A 14,004-nucleotide genomic window follows, 5' to 3' on the forward strand; every position below is an offset into this window, starting at 1 on the left:
ACCCCCTAATTTTTTTTAATCCCCACATCAAAGTCAACTTATATCCATACCTTCTTTCTACATATACCCACTCTAAATGCCATAATGAAGATATGGTTCTGAAGTTATAAGTATCATCTTCCCATGTAGGATGTAAACAGTTTAACTTTGTTGAATAATGTGGGTTTTTTCCACTCTGTGTGCCTGACTATAGTGTACTTAATCTACTGCATCCTCATATTGTATTTGGACATGAATGCCCATTTAATGAATGGTGCTAAATGTGATATTATTATTAAACTGCCCATTGGTGCCCTTATTACCTTCAATTTGCATATGTGCCTTATTGCTATTTGCTTAAGGTTCTGTAACAGACCCATAAAATGGATATGTTACTACAATTTCCTCTGGTGGTTGCTCAAATCTTGGCAATATTGGAAATATTGGAAAAATATGAGTACTTGAAAAGTACCATCATTTTATGGACATTATGGATATTAACATTCATTGTTGATATTCGGAATAGACTCTGGATATAGAGCTGAAAATATTATGAAAGTCCTGAAGTCCATAGTAAAAAAGAGTTGGGGATAGTAGAATAGGCATACTGGCATGAGCTTAGACCCACTCAGGATGTATCCTGTGAATTACCAGACCCAAATTTCTGACAAAATTCAGATTGGAAGCAATTGTTCCTTTCTACCTTCCCTCTTATCCTGACTTAATGATCTATCCTCCTAAATTGGAGTTTGTTCTGCTTCTGCCTAATACTACCCCAATTCTACCCTCCCTCTTAAATCCCTGCCCCATTTCCTTGTTCCTAATATATTTTTACATCAAACTCCTTGTATGTATGCTTATGTATTCTAGGGCAGCTAGGTGGCACAGTGGATAGAACACTGGGCATGGAGTCAGGAAGACTCATCTTTATGAGTTCAAATCTGGCCTCAGACACTTACTAGCTGTGTGACCCTGGGTAAGTCACTTAATCCTACTTGCCTCAGTTTCTTCACCTGTTGAACACAATTGAAAACAATTAAACAACAAAGCTGTGTATTCAATTCTTTGATTCAGATGAAAGTGAGATTCATGTGATTCCTGTTTCCCCCACCTCTACTTCTTCCAAGCTTGTATATGTATATTTCATGTTTACATTTTATACATACACACACAGACATACATACACATAATACATATATGTATATAGTTCATAAATCCTGAATATATGAGGTAGTAAGTTCCACCCTGCTTTCATCTCCTTTCTTCCCTAATATGTTTCTTGTACTTCTGTTTTCATACTCTTCCTGAGACCATCAGAAGAGCATACAGCCATGCCCTCTCTTTGTCTTACTTAACTCCCTCTACAATAGGAAGGAGCAGGTCAGTAGTCACAGCCAGATAGTCTGGGTGGATGACTGGGTTGATGGAATGTGAAACTAATGCATAGTCTGGTGTCTAGTGGGTTCATTTGCACATGTCCAGTTACCAATCAACTGGGCTGGTCATAGGATGGGCGCTCCAAAAATGAGTAGATTTACTTCCCCTAGGAATTGGTTCAGGGAAATCTGGGTATAAAGGTTCACGTTCCAGCGAGGGTGATAATCTAAGTGGGGAGAAGCAGACCGATGGTGACAGACACATGGTGAGATGACTTGGGTAGATGGTGAAATGGAATGTGACATTGAAGCATGATCCCATGTCTAAAGCTAGCCAGTGGCTGGTGTAAGTTAAGTGGGCTAGGTTTCAAGCTGAAGCATAGTTCTGCAAGGTAAGTTTTTTGGTTTTAAGCTGTTATTATTTGCTTTTTGGAGTATTATATTTCAAGATCTCCTTTCCTTTTTAGTAATGGCTGCTAGGTCTTATGTGATGCTGACTGTGGTTCTTTGTGCCTTCACCATTGTTCACCTAGACTGTTGTTATAGTTTCCTAATTAGTCTTTTCCTTCTATTCTCTCTCCTTTACTATGTACTTTTATATCTATGCCTAAGTAAGTTTTCTAATGTCATTATGCCATCCATCTACTAAAAAACTTCAGTGGTTCTTCATGTCCCCTATTTAAATGAAGTATACTCCCACTAGTGGTGAGGCTTGGTCAGTTTAATGATTCTAACAGTTCATATTTATATAGCCTAATTTTGAAGACTAAGAATGAAATGAGATAATATTTGTAAAGTGCTCTGCAAACCTTAAAGCATTATATAAATGTTAGGTACTATTAAATGCAAGTTTATTTGGCAATCAGTTGTTAAATCTTACAGATCTACCTCCACTTTCTTGACCACTATGCCAATTTAGTTCCTCATCATCTTTTGCCTGGAATATCGCAATATCCTTCAAGATGCCTCCCTGCTCCTAGGCCTTCCCTACTCCAACCTTTCATCCAACCTCCACCTGTCACCCAACTCTCACCAGTGGCACCAAGAAGCTGTGGTGTGTGCAGCAGCTACATCTTGGCAAAATCATCTTGGCTGATGGGCTAAACCAGACCAAGTTGAGGGTAAGTGATAGGCCTCAAACCCATCAATTAATTAGGGGGATATCTACCTCGAGCATATGAAGGCTTCTCCTGGTAGAATGATGGATGAGAAGAATTTGTTCCAATAGCCATGAAGGTGGCTGAAGCAGGCATCATGTTGTTCTTAGAGCTTTATCAGACGTGGAAGATGCCAAGGTCATCCATTGCATCCTGGGCCATTGCCAGTTTTCCTGACTTTTGTCTTGCCATTGGACTTCTATGACTCTGGAAGAGAGAGTGAGGCTGACCACTTTGTGCAACTCTGCCTCACTTAAATCCAATGCATGTGCAAGTCAATACATTGCCCTGTGATGTCATTGGTCCTCTTTGAAAACAAAGAATGAACAACAACAGCCATCTGACTTGTCTTACTTTCAAGATCTATTTCGTGCTCCCTTCTTCAGGCACTCTGCATTTCTGTCACATCTTCTGACTCCATGCCTTTTCATAGGCCTCCCCCCATGCCTGGAATACCTCCTTTCATTCTGGTTTCTTAGAATCTTGAGTTTCCTTCAAGGTTTATGTCTGATGCTACCTTTAGGTGAAGACTTTCATGATTCTTCTAAATTATTAATTCCTTAAATTATTTTATTTAACTCATAGCCTCCATTCCCCTACCCAATTTACATATGAGAGAAATGATTATTAATAAGCAATGATTTGGGGAGATCCAGCATCTCTCCTTTTTCTATAGTACTTGTTTCAAAATTCAGTCTCTTGAAGGACATTGAATTAACTGTCCTCAATCTTGGTCAGACCCCACCCAACCTTACAAAGAATTTAATCCTAATTGTGTTTTACTCAGGTTAGGGTGGATATAAATTCTTTAATTAGATAGCCCAAGGCTGGGGGTAATTTAGAAGTAAATGACATAATCAAAGTTCATTAGAATAGGTCCAGCCCCTCTGTAATACTTTTTGTCTCATTAATTGCTAACCAATCAGAGGTGATTGCCACCCTTGGGAACACCCATCCTCTAAGGGCACATAAACTGAGAGCCAGCTGCAATGGTTGTCTTTGGCATTTGACAATGCCGCTGACCTCTTTTATTAAAATATTAGCATTATTAATAAAATGACTAATTATCCAGAAATTATGTCTCTTGAACTTTTTAAATGTCAAACATATGTTGAATCTCTTGGATGGTTACTGTAGGTTCAGGGTGCTATACTTCTTAAACTATAGTTCACAAGTTCTCACCAGGACATTCACCTTTAATACTCAGCCAAATGACCCAATTAGCTTAAAGCAAAGGCATTTATTGAAATGATATAGTTAGAACTACAGTTACAAAATATCTCCCACCCACCCCAAATAGGCAACATGCCATTAATGGAGAGATTTGTGGTCAGCTGACTTGGATTTAAAGCTCAGTTCTTCTACTTGCTACTACTGTGTGACCTTTGGCAAGTTGCTTAACTTTGCTGAGCCTCAGCCTCCTCATTTGTAAAATAAAAGTGTTATACTAGATGAACTCCAAGGTTGTTTCCAGCTCTGAATCCTACAGGCTTTTGCTTTGCAATTTTGCCTCAGTTTGGACTTATTTGTGGCCAGAACCCAATTTTGTCTTGACAGAACCCCTGGGATTCATCAAGGCCTAGATTTAGAGAGAGATGGCAATAATTTTGTCATTAAACAGCAAGCTACTGGTTATTCATTTATACCTCTAGAAGGGCTACATGCAGACTTAGGAAATAGTCAGATCACTTGGCAAAACCCAGTTCTTATTAATAAAACTTGTTCCTTCCAGAGAGTTCCAAATTCATAATCAACCCTGATATTTTGCCATTGACAGTTGCCACATAAAATTATTTAGAGCAGATATTCTTATTTCTAATTTCTATTTTGGGTAACTGAGGCACAGGGAAGAAGTTAAGAGACTTCTCCGGAGTCATGGCAAAGTAAGAAGCAAGAGAAGAAATGAAACTAAAACCTCATTAGTTTCCCTGATCTAGGTGATTCTTAATCTGGGCTCATGTCTTTGGTGAGGGCTCAGCTCTAACCTCCTTTCTTCAGGTTTGTAATTCACTTGTTGGAGAAATTTTCCTTGTCTCAAGGCCTGGGTTCCAACCCCTTTAGAAAGGGGAAATGTAAAAATCCAGAAATAATGACTCATTTCAAAGAATCAAGTCAAAGTTGTATTTCTCATTCTACAAAGTGGGAGAACTGTCCCATTAACAAAAGGCTGTATGTGGTAGAAACTGTACAAGACTTGTGACAAGAAGACTGGGTTCCTCGATCACCTAGTATCTTCTTTCTGAGATTATCTCCAGTTTAACTAGTATGTATCTTGTATGTACATAGTTGTTGGCAAACAACTCCCTCATTAGCCTGTGGCTACCTTGAGAAAAGAGGTTGTTTTTGCCTTTCTTTGTTTTTCTAGTATTTCGTACAGTAGGCACTTAATAAATACTTGATGACTTGACTTGGATTCAAGTCCCGGCTTCAACATTTAAGTATTTTTGTGATCTTAAACAATAGCCTTTTTGATAGCTTCTTCACCTGTAAAATAGAAATAATGCTTAAAATGGTTGTTGTGAGTCTAGCAATGGTGTGATAAGTATGTGTGGTAGATGCTGTTGGACTCTAAGCAGAGAAGTAATTGCTCCCTCTTGCTGGCCCCTACACTTGTGTGGGCAGTACTACCCTTTCCCAGTTCCTGTTTTTGGAAATGACTTTCTCTCTAGTTAATTCCCTTAGCTCAGCACTTTCTAAGGAATGATTTTCTTTTCAAACCTGTTGTGGAAAGACAAGTGAAAAAAGAAGTGTTTGGGATGACTGCATGTGTGATAATAGTGCCCAGCTTGCTTACAACCTTTCTCCACCAAAGACTGCAAAGCTTGTTTGTCTAGGATTGGTCTATATTCATGTTGTCTTCTACTTTTGGGTAGCTATAAAAATATGAATCAGCAAAGTCTCTTTTTTCATCTCTGGGCCCTCACTTTGCCAGGAAAGGTCCCAGGAGTACTAGAAATAATAAAAATCTCTTTCTCTGTCTCTGTGACTGTCTCTCTCTCTTTCTCCCCCCCTCCCCCCCATGTACTTCCTTACCTGTTGCCTCTTCCTCAGCAGCCTTTAGACAAAGAAACATATAGAGATTAGCAGTGTAATGGTTAACCACAGCTTAATTTTAACAATGGCCTTCAAGACGAGATAAATAGAACTTTAAATACACTCTAAAGAAGCACAGAGAAGCTTTTGGAACAAACACACGCCCTCCGAGAAATAAGGAAAATGGAATGATTTCTTTACAACTGACACTTTGGGTGAATTCAATAAAAGCAAGATTGGCCCTTGTGTCCTCAGAGCCTGGAACTGGTGGCCTCGTTGCCTCAACTTTGCTCCCACCTCCAAGGTGAGTGCTTTTCTCAGTTTCTAAAGCCATGTCTCTCGATCCTCTGCTCCCCATCTCTGTTTCTAGGGCTCTAAGTGCCTACTCTTTTGACTGGTACAGGTATAAATTGTGGAGGCCACAGCTTCATTCCCACAACTCCAGCTGGCCTGCCATTTTTCTCCCTCTTTGGTCTCACTCTTCTTTTGGTTTTAGTTGAGAGAGAAAGGCTAGACTTTCAGTAACAATCTCAATGACTCCTCAGATGCTCAAGTAAATAAACAGTGGTCAATCTCTACACATTAGTGAACATTAATCTTCCATATCCTGTTATATAATGATCAAAGAGATAATGATGTTCAAGGCTTTTGTGGTCATAATTGTTCAGTCGCTTCAGTTGTGTCTGACTCTTTGTGACCCCATTTGGGGTTTTCTTGGCAAAGACACTACAGTGATTTGCCATTTCCTTCTCCAGTTCATTTTACAGATGAGGAAACTGAGGCAAACAGAGTTAAATGGCTTTCCCAGGATCACACAGCTAGTAAGTATCTGAGGCCAGATTTGGAATCTAGGCCCAGTGAACCACCTAGCTGCCCTTTTTTGTGGCCCTAAAGAACTATATAAATGTGAACTTCTGGGTTATTAATATTATATTATCATATGGTCATTTTTGAGTTTGACCAGCTCAGAAGTTTGAGTATAAAAAAAATAGCTATGCTTGGATTAGGTTGAACTGCCATTATTTCCATGACTACAGCAAGTATGAAAAAAATGAAAACACTAGAGGGTGGGATTAAATCACTAAAGAAATGTGGTTTTTTTGAGAACCTACTATGTATGAGTCACTGTGCTAGTCACAAGCCTATAGGTGAGAGGGAGTTAAGAATGGAACAGTAGCAATGGAAGTGAAGAGAAAAGAGCAACAGAACCAAATAAGCAGAATGTTGAGTCGTCTGTGAACCTGGGATGGAATTGGATGATCTCTCAATGTCCATTCTAGCTAGCTTTATAATTCTGAGAATCTAAATGAATATAGATCATGATCATGCTCATAGACTGAGAAATGGAAATAATCTCTAAAGTGATCATAACCAGCATCTTCATTTTACAGAAGGGGAAATTGAGGGCCAGGGAGGTTAAGTGAATTGCTCAAAGCCACACATATAATTGGTAATTAATTAATCAATCACCATAAATTTATTAAAAACATGCTATGTGCTCCTCTAGAACAGTACCAACTGTTGTAGGTTCTGGCAATACCAAAACTAAATTGAAAGAGTCTTTTATATACTATTGGAAGAAATAATGTATACATGCATGAGGAAGCCTAGGTTCGGTGACTTGAAGTTCAGTATTCTTTCTATCATATGTTTTCTTGTGGATATTGGAAACAGAAGATGTAGAGGCAGAAAGTACGTTTGTATAGGGACCATGGAGGGAGGAGAATTCAAGAAATTAGATTTTTAAAAAATATTTATTAGATACCAAAGAGGTAGCATGATGTGGTAGATAGAAAGGCATCCTCAAAGCCAATAAGATTTGCCTTTAACACAAACTGCCTGGGCAAATCACTTAACCTCTAATGCTTGAAGCAACTCTTTTAATCAATCAATCAACAAACATTTATTAAATACCTACTATGTGCCAGGCACTGTGCTAAGTGCTGGAGATATAAAAAGAGACAAAAGGCAGTTCTTTGCCCTCAAGGAGTTCACAATCTAATAGAGGAGACAACAGGCAAACAGATATACACAAAGCAAGCTATATATAAGATAAATAGGAAATAATTAATAGAGGAAAGGCACTGGAATTAAGAGGGAGTAGGGAAGCCTTCCTGTAGAAGATGGGATTTTAGTTGGGACTTAAAAGTCAGTAGGAAGAGATGAGGAGGGAGAGCATTCCAGGCATGGAGGATAGCCAGGGAAAATACCTGGAGCCAAGAGATGGGATGTTTTGTTCATGGAACAACAAGGAGGTCAGTGTCAGTGGATTGAATAGTACCTGTTAGAAAGTAAGGTGTAAGAAGACTGAAAAAGGGGGGGGTAAGTTATGAAGGGCATTGAACACCAAGCAGAAGATTCTGTACAGCATACTTCATTTTATTGCACTTCCCTCGATTGGGTTTCACAGATATGATGGGTTTTTCTTTTTTAATACAAATCGAGGGTTTGTGGCAATCCTGCATCGAGTGAGTCTTTCAGCTCTATTTTTCCAAAAGCATGTGCTCACATTGTGTCCTTGTGTCCCATTTTGGTAATTCTCACAATATTTCAAAGTTTTTCATTATTATCATATCCGTTCTGGTGATCTGTGATTGGTGATGTTTGATGTGACTATTATAATTGTTTTGGGTTGCCATGAGCCTCCTCCATATAAGGTGGTGAACTTAATCAATTAATGTGGTGTGTTTTGACTGCTCCACTGATAGTCTTTTCACCCATCTCACTCCTTCTCCTTATTCCCTAACACAAAACAATGTTGAAATTAGGTCAATCAATAACCCGTCAGTGGTCTTTAAGTGTTCAAGTGAAAGGAGGAGTCAATGGATGCTTCAGACTTCCTTGTTGTCTTATTTTAAGAAATTGTCACAACCATCCCAACCTTCAGTAACCACCACCCTGATCAGTTAGTAGCTATCAACATTGAGGAAAGACCCACCACCAGCAAAAAAGATTACAACTCGATAAAGGCACAGATGATGGTTAGTACTTTTATTTTTTTTAGCAATAAAACAATTAAGATATGTACATTTTTTAAAAAAGACATACTATTGCACACTTACTAGACTATAGCATATAGTGCAAACACAACTTTTACATGCAATGAGAAACCAAAAAATTCATGTGACTCACTTAACTTCGATATTTGCTTTATTGTGGTGATCTAGACCTGAACCTGCAACATCCCTGGGGTATGCCTGTATTTGATCCTGGAAGCAATAGATAGCCATTGGAGTTTATTGAATGTGTGTGTGTATGTGTGTGTATATGTGTGTATGTACATGGTTAGAATTGTACTTTAGGAAAATCACTTTAATGGTTGAATGGAAAATGGATTGGACTGAGGAGACACTTGAGGCATGCAGATCCAACAGCAGGTTTTTATAATAGGTCAGGTATGAGGTGATGAAATTTGGCACTGGAGTTGTGGTAGCATCAGAGAAGAGAAAGAAGTGTATTTGAGAGATGTGGCAAAAGTGAACTCAACAAGCTTTGGCAATAGATTGGAGGCATGAAAGGTAGTCATGTAGTGAGGAAGACATCTAGGACATGAGCCTGAGGGACTGGGAGGATGGTGTTTCCCTCTATAGTAACAGAGAAGTATAAGGGAATAAATAAGTAATAAATGACTAAAATAAGTAAAACGAAAATAAGGGGGGGGGAGTTTAAGGGGAAAGATAATGAGCTTAGTTTTGAACATCTTGAGTTTGCGATGCCTACTGGACATCTATTTCAAGGTGTCTGAAAAGCAGTTGTAGATGTGAGATTGGAGGTCAGCAAAGAGGCTGGAGCAAGATGGTAGATTTGAGAATCATCAGCACAGAGATTAAATCCATAGGAGCTGATGAGATCAAGTGAAGTAGTATAGAAGGAGAAGAGAAGAGGGCCCAGAAGAGAACCCTGTGGGACACCTATAATTAGAGTGTGATCTGGGTAAGGATCCAGGAAAGGAGACTGAGAAGGAGTAGTCAGATAGGTAGGAGGAGAACCAGGAGATGTTCTCCTGAAAATCTAGATTTGTTCTTTCAAGGACAAGTATGGGGGAGTAATCATTGTGCCAAAGACTGCAGAGGGCCTGAGGAGAATGAAGTTTGAGAAAAGGCCATTCAACTGAGAGATTGTCAGAAAGTTAATGCAAAGGTGCTAGTCCATATTGGTGCGGAGTATTTCCTTTCCTGAGAGTTGCCTATACTAAAGAAATCATAGGACCAATCCCTCTCCTTACATACTCTGCTCCAGGCACTGGGGAATACCAAGACAAAAATAAAATAGCCCTTGTCCTTCAAAGAGCTTAAATTCAAAGAGTATGCAGAGAAATGCATGTAACAGCAAGGGCAAAGGGGAGATAAAATGAAGACTTCTAGGAATGCTTGAATGAAAGAGAACACTAATGACTAAGGACATTAAGGAAAGCCTCATGGATAAGGCAGACCCTGAGCTAAGCCTTTAAGGAAGAGAAGGACACTCAAAGGTGAAAATGAAAATAGGGTACATTTCAAGAGTGGGGAATGACTGAGTTCAAGGAATAGCAAATAGTCCCATTTGGACAAAACATAGAGAATTTGAAGGTGAGTAATGTAAAAAAAAAGACTAGAGACATAGATTAGAACCAGACTGTGGAGGGCTTGAAATTAGCACTATTAGGAATTTGTACTTTACCCAAGAGGCAGCCATTAATGGTTTTAGAGTGCCAGGAGTAACATTATCTGACATACTTTAAGAAGATGATGTTGGTAGCCGTGGATTGAAAGGGGTCAGACCGGTGGCAAGGAGACCAAGCAATACTACTAAAACAGTCTAGGTAAGAGGTGTTGAATGCCTGAAATCCAACAAGATAACAGACATACAGCACGTTGCAAATCTTAAAACACTATACATATGTTAGCTATTGTCATTTTTTATCAGAATCATCATCACTACTTTTTTAAAAAATAAAGTAGTGGTTATATGCGTGAAGGGAAGGAGACTGAAGCGAGACATATAGAGATAGAATCAACAGGACTTGGCAACTGATTAGATATGGGGGAAAAGGAAAAAGAATAACTCCATAGTAATGAATCTGGGTTACAGAGGCAGGTGCTTTGGAGAAGGGGCAGGTTTAGGGGGAAACATGACAAGTTCAGTTTTGGACGTGTTGAAATTGAGATGAGATATCCACTTAACGTTTAGCAGGCATTTAGAAATGTAAGACTGGATTTCACAAGAAAGATTAAGACATTGTGGGAAAATATATCATGAAGGTCTTGTGTTGCAACTGATTAATAAACAACATTATGATGGTATCCTAGTCTGAAGTCCTTGGTCTCATTTGAATCAAAGAAGTAAGGAATCTTCCTTGAATGGGAGGCTTAATTTCAGGGAGAGAACTTAATTCCTTGAGACTAAGATGATTAAAGGGAGTTTGTATTGTTTATGATGACCAAACTAAGAGTAGAAATGGTTTTTTGTTTGTTTAATATTTGGTTTAATGTTTGGCTAAAAGACGTATCTCTTTGTTCACCTTTGACAAGATTGAAAGGGGGAATCCTTAGAAGACGTGTTTAAAGAGAAGTAATTCATGTCAAGAAGTTATTTTCTCCCAGTGCTGGTACGCCAGCACTAACATTACTACTGTTCTGTTTAAGAAAATCAAAACTTAGGAAAGAAACTTAAAAACTCTATGTCTTTGTTTTACTTTGCTGTGGAATTTTGTTCTGTTTCAGGGTTACTATAAAATGTAATTTGAACATAGCTTGGGAGAGAAGATCTTCTGCTTAGGAAAGGGAACTCTGAATTTCTCTCCAGGAGAAATGTTTGTATATTAACAAATTATCTCTGACAGATTTTGGCTAAAGTGCAGAGTATAGAATTTTTCTTCCACAATATAGATTTGGGAGTTATCTGTGTAGAGATGATAATTGAACTCCTGGGAGTAGATGAGATCACTAAGACAGAAAAAGTAGAAAGATAAGAGAAGGCCCTGGACAGAGCCTTGGGCACAAATCGTGATTAGAGAAGAGGAAATGGATGAGCCAAGAAAGAAGAATGAGAAACTATAACAGGGAGGAGGACTAGCAGAGGATAAAGTCATAGAAACCAAGTGTGTAGGCTGAGTATGTGGTAGGTAGTGTCAGACACAGCAGAAAGGCGAGGGAAAATGAGGACTGAGAAATATTAATTAGATTTAAGAGAATTGAGATGAATTTGTTGAAGAAAACCATTCCACATTGTGTCTAATGATCAGATCTATTAGAAACAATATTTATTAAGAGGATGGGATTATTTCATAGAGAGATCTCTATCAGCCAGGAGTCCTGATTTGATACAGGAAGTCTGGAACTAAGCAATTATCTTAGACTAAGCCACAAGAAACTGTTGGTGAGTCTAGGGTTACTGAAGCACTTATCTCTCACCCTATAACAGAAAGGATGCCCAAAAAGCGTATGCAACATTTAGTTCTGATGGATGTAGTTTCCCCCCTCTCATCCCCTCACATGGAAATATATCCTTTCAACCAGACATGGTACATTGAGTCATGAGGCCCTGGTATGTCTGCCAAGTCTGAATCCTGAGTCCACATGGGTGGATATATATTATGCCCTTAGGAAGCCATGTCAGACATGACCTTAGGCCAACTAGAAACCTGATCAATGGTGTTGCTTTTTGTACAATGTAAGGAGCTAGGTAGCTCAATGGATAGGGTGCTGGACTTGGAATCAGGAAGATCAGAGTTTGAATCCCACCTCAGATACTTATTAGCTGTGAGAACCTGGGAAAATCACTTGACCTCTCTCCATCTCAGTTTTCTGATCTGTTAAATGAAGATAATAACAGCACCTACCTCAGAGGGTTGTTATGAGGACCAAGTGAGTTAATGTGTAAAGTGCTTTGCAAACTTTAACATGTTATATAAATACTAGGTTTTTTTGTTGTTATTTATTATAGCCCCCTGGTTTAATCAAATTTGAAGTGGAGGTAGGGGAAAGAGGTTGGTTGATACTGATCCTATCATAGTGGGGTAGATAAACACCCAATGTACAATATTAACCAAGTATGGGACAGATATTTATCTTCTACATCCAAACTAAATTGGCTGGTTGGTTGGTTGGTTGTTGTCCTTCATTCTTGAAAGAGGACCAAAATGATATCACTATGTCGGAGTCAAGATACAGTGTGACTGTGGCTGATCAGACCAACATGAGTTCAGAAGACTCTACCATAGGTCAGGCACAAATAATCCATATGAACATTTGGAGTGGAAATGTCTTTAAATTTAAGCACCTCACATTTCTTCTGAATTACTGTAATTCTGCTTCGTTCATAGAACACAGTGCCGTCTTTGATGCAGGCACACCTCTGTACTGGGTGGTCTATTGCTGGTGTCTCCCACTTCACACAATCAATTCTAAAGACCTTGCTAAATTAGCAGTGAATTGTTCCTGCTAGGAGAAGGGCTCTCTCTAAGCTGCTGATATGAAGTCTTCCGTTAGCTGTCTTGCCTTGGGTCAGCCGTTTTCCTTGAATGCGAATATTTAGCTTTTAGAGGCTAAGTCTATGATCAGTCTAGCACTCTGCACCATACATCACCTTTGTCATTCCCACATCCTGTCTGTCTTTTCTTACAATGATCTAGCTATCAAATGCAAATGTTTGAGGCAAGGGTGTATCCATGAAGTTTTATTGCATTTAGGTAAGTGGAAAACAGTGTTGGTGATGAGGTCACGAGATGCACAAGTCTTCAGCAATAAGTGACCATTGCTGTAGCTGTTTCCAACTCCATTCTTCCCAAGGACTCCTTGCCATGTCTGGTAGCCTGTGCTTACTCTGGCATTAAAGTCACCCAGAATTATAAACTTGTCCTCTTTCAGCACACTGATGATGAGGGTCTCCGGGTCTTCATAATATATTTTTTTTAACCTCATCAGGGTTCTTCATGGTGGGATCATATGCACTGATGATGGTGGTATGATCCTTTCCTGCAAGTGGCAATCACAGTTTCACGAATCTGTCATTCACTCCTTTTTGTAGGCGTACAAGCTTTGCAAAACCTATGACAGCTTCATGGCACTCCCCATCGTTGTGGCCACTCCAGAAAAAAAACCTGTATCCAGCTCTAACTTTGGTAAGCTGGCCTTCATTTGCCAGCCTTGTTTCACTCAGGGCTATTATTTGGATGTGATACCTACTGAGTTTTCTTGCAGCAAGAGGTGTTCATCTTTCAGGTCTACTGGCTTTTATGTTGTTCATAATAATGTGCACATGCTATGTACTGGTGGTAAATGGAATCATCTTTGCAAAAGTTTTTATACCTTATTTATTTTTTGTATTTCAGCAGCATGGTGGAATCTCCATCAGGGTAAGGTGAAACAGACAAATTTTAGGGAACTTTTCCTAGCCCCTTCCTCATGTCAAGAAGTAAGCAGTGCAGTCTTTCAAAAAGGCTGTTCAGACACCTAGGGCTTCTGAATCCCACTCATGCT

The sequence above is a fragment of the Trichosurus vulpecula genome, chromosome 4 (genome assembly GCF_011100635.1).
Source record: "Trichosurus vulpecula isolate mTriVul1 chromosome 4, mTriVul1.pri, whole genome shotgun sequence".
NCBI lineage: Eukaryota > Metazoa > Chordata > Mammalia > Diprotodontia > Phalangeridae > Trichosurus > Trichosurus vulpecula.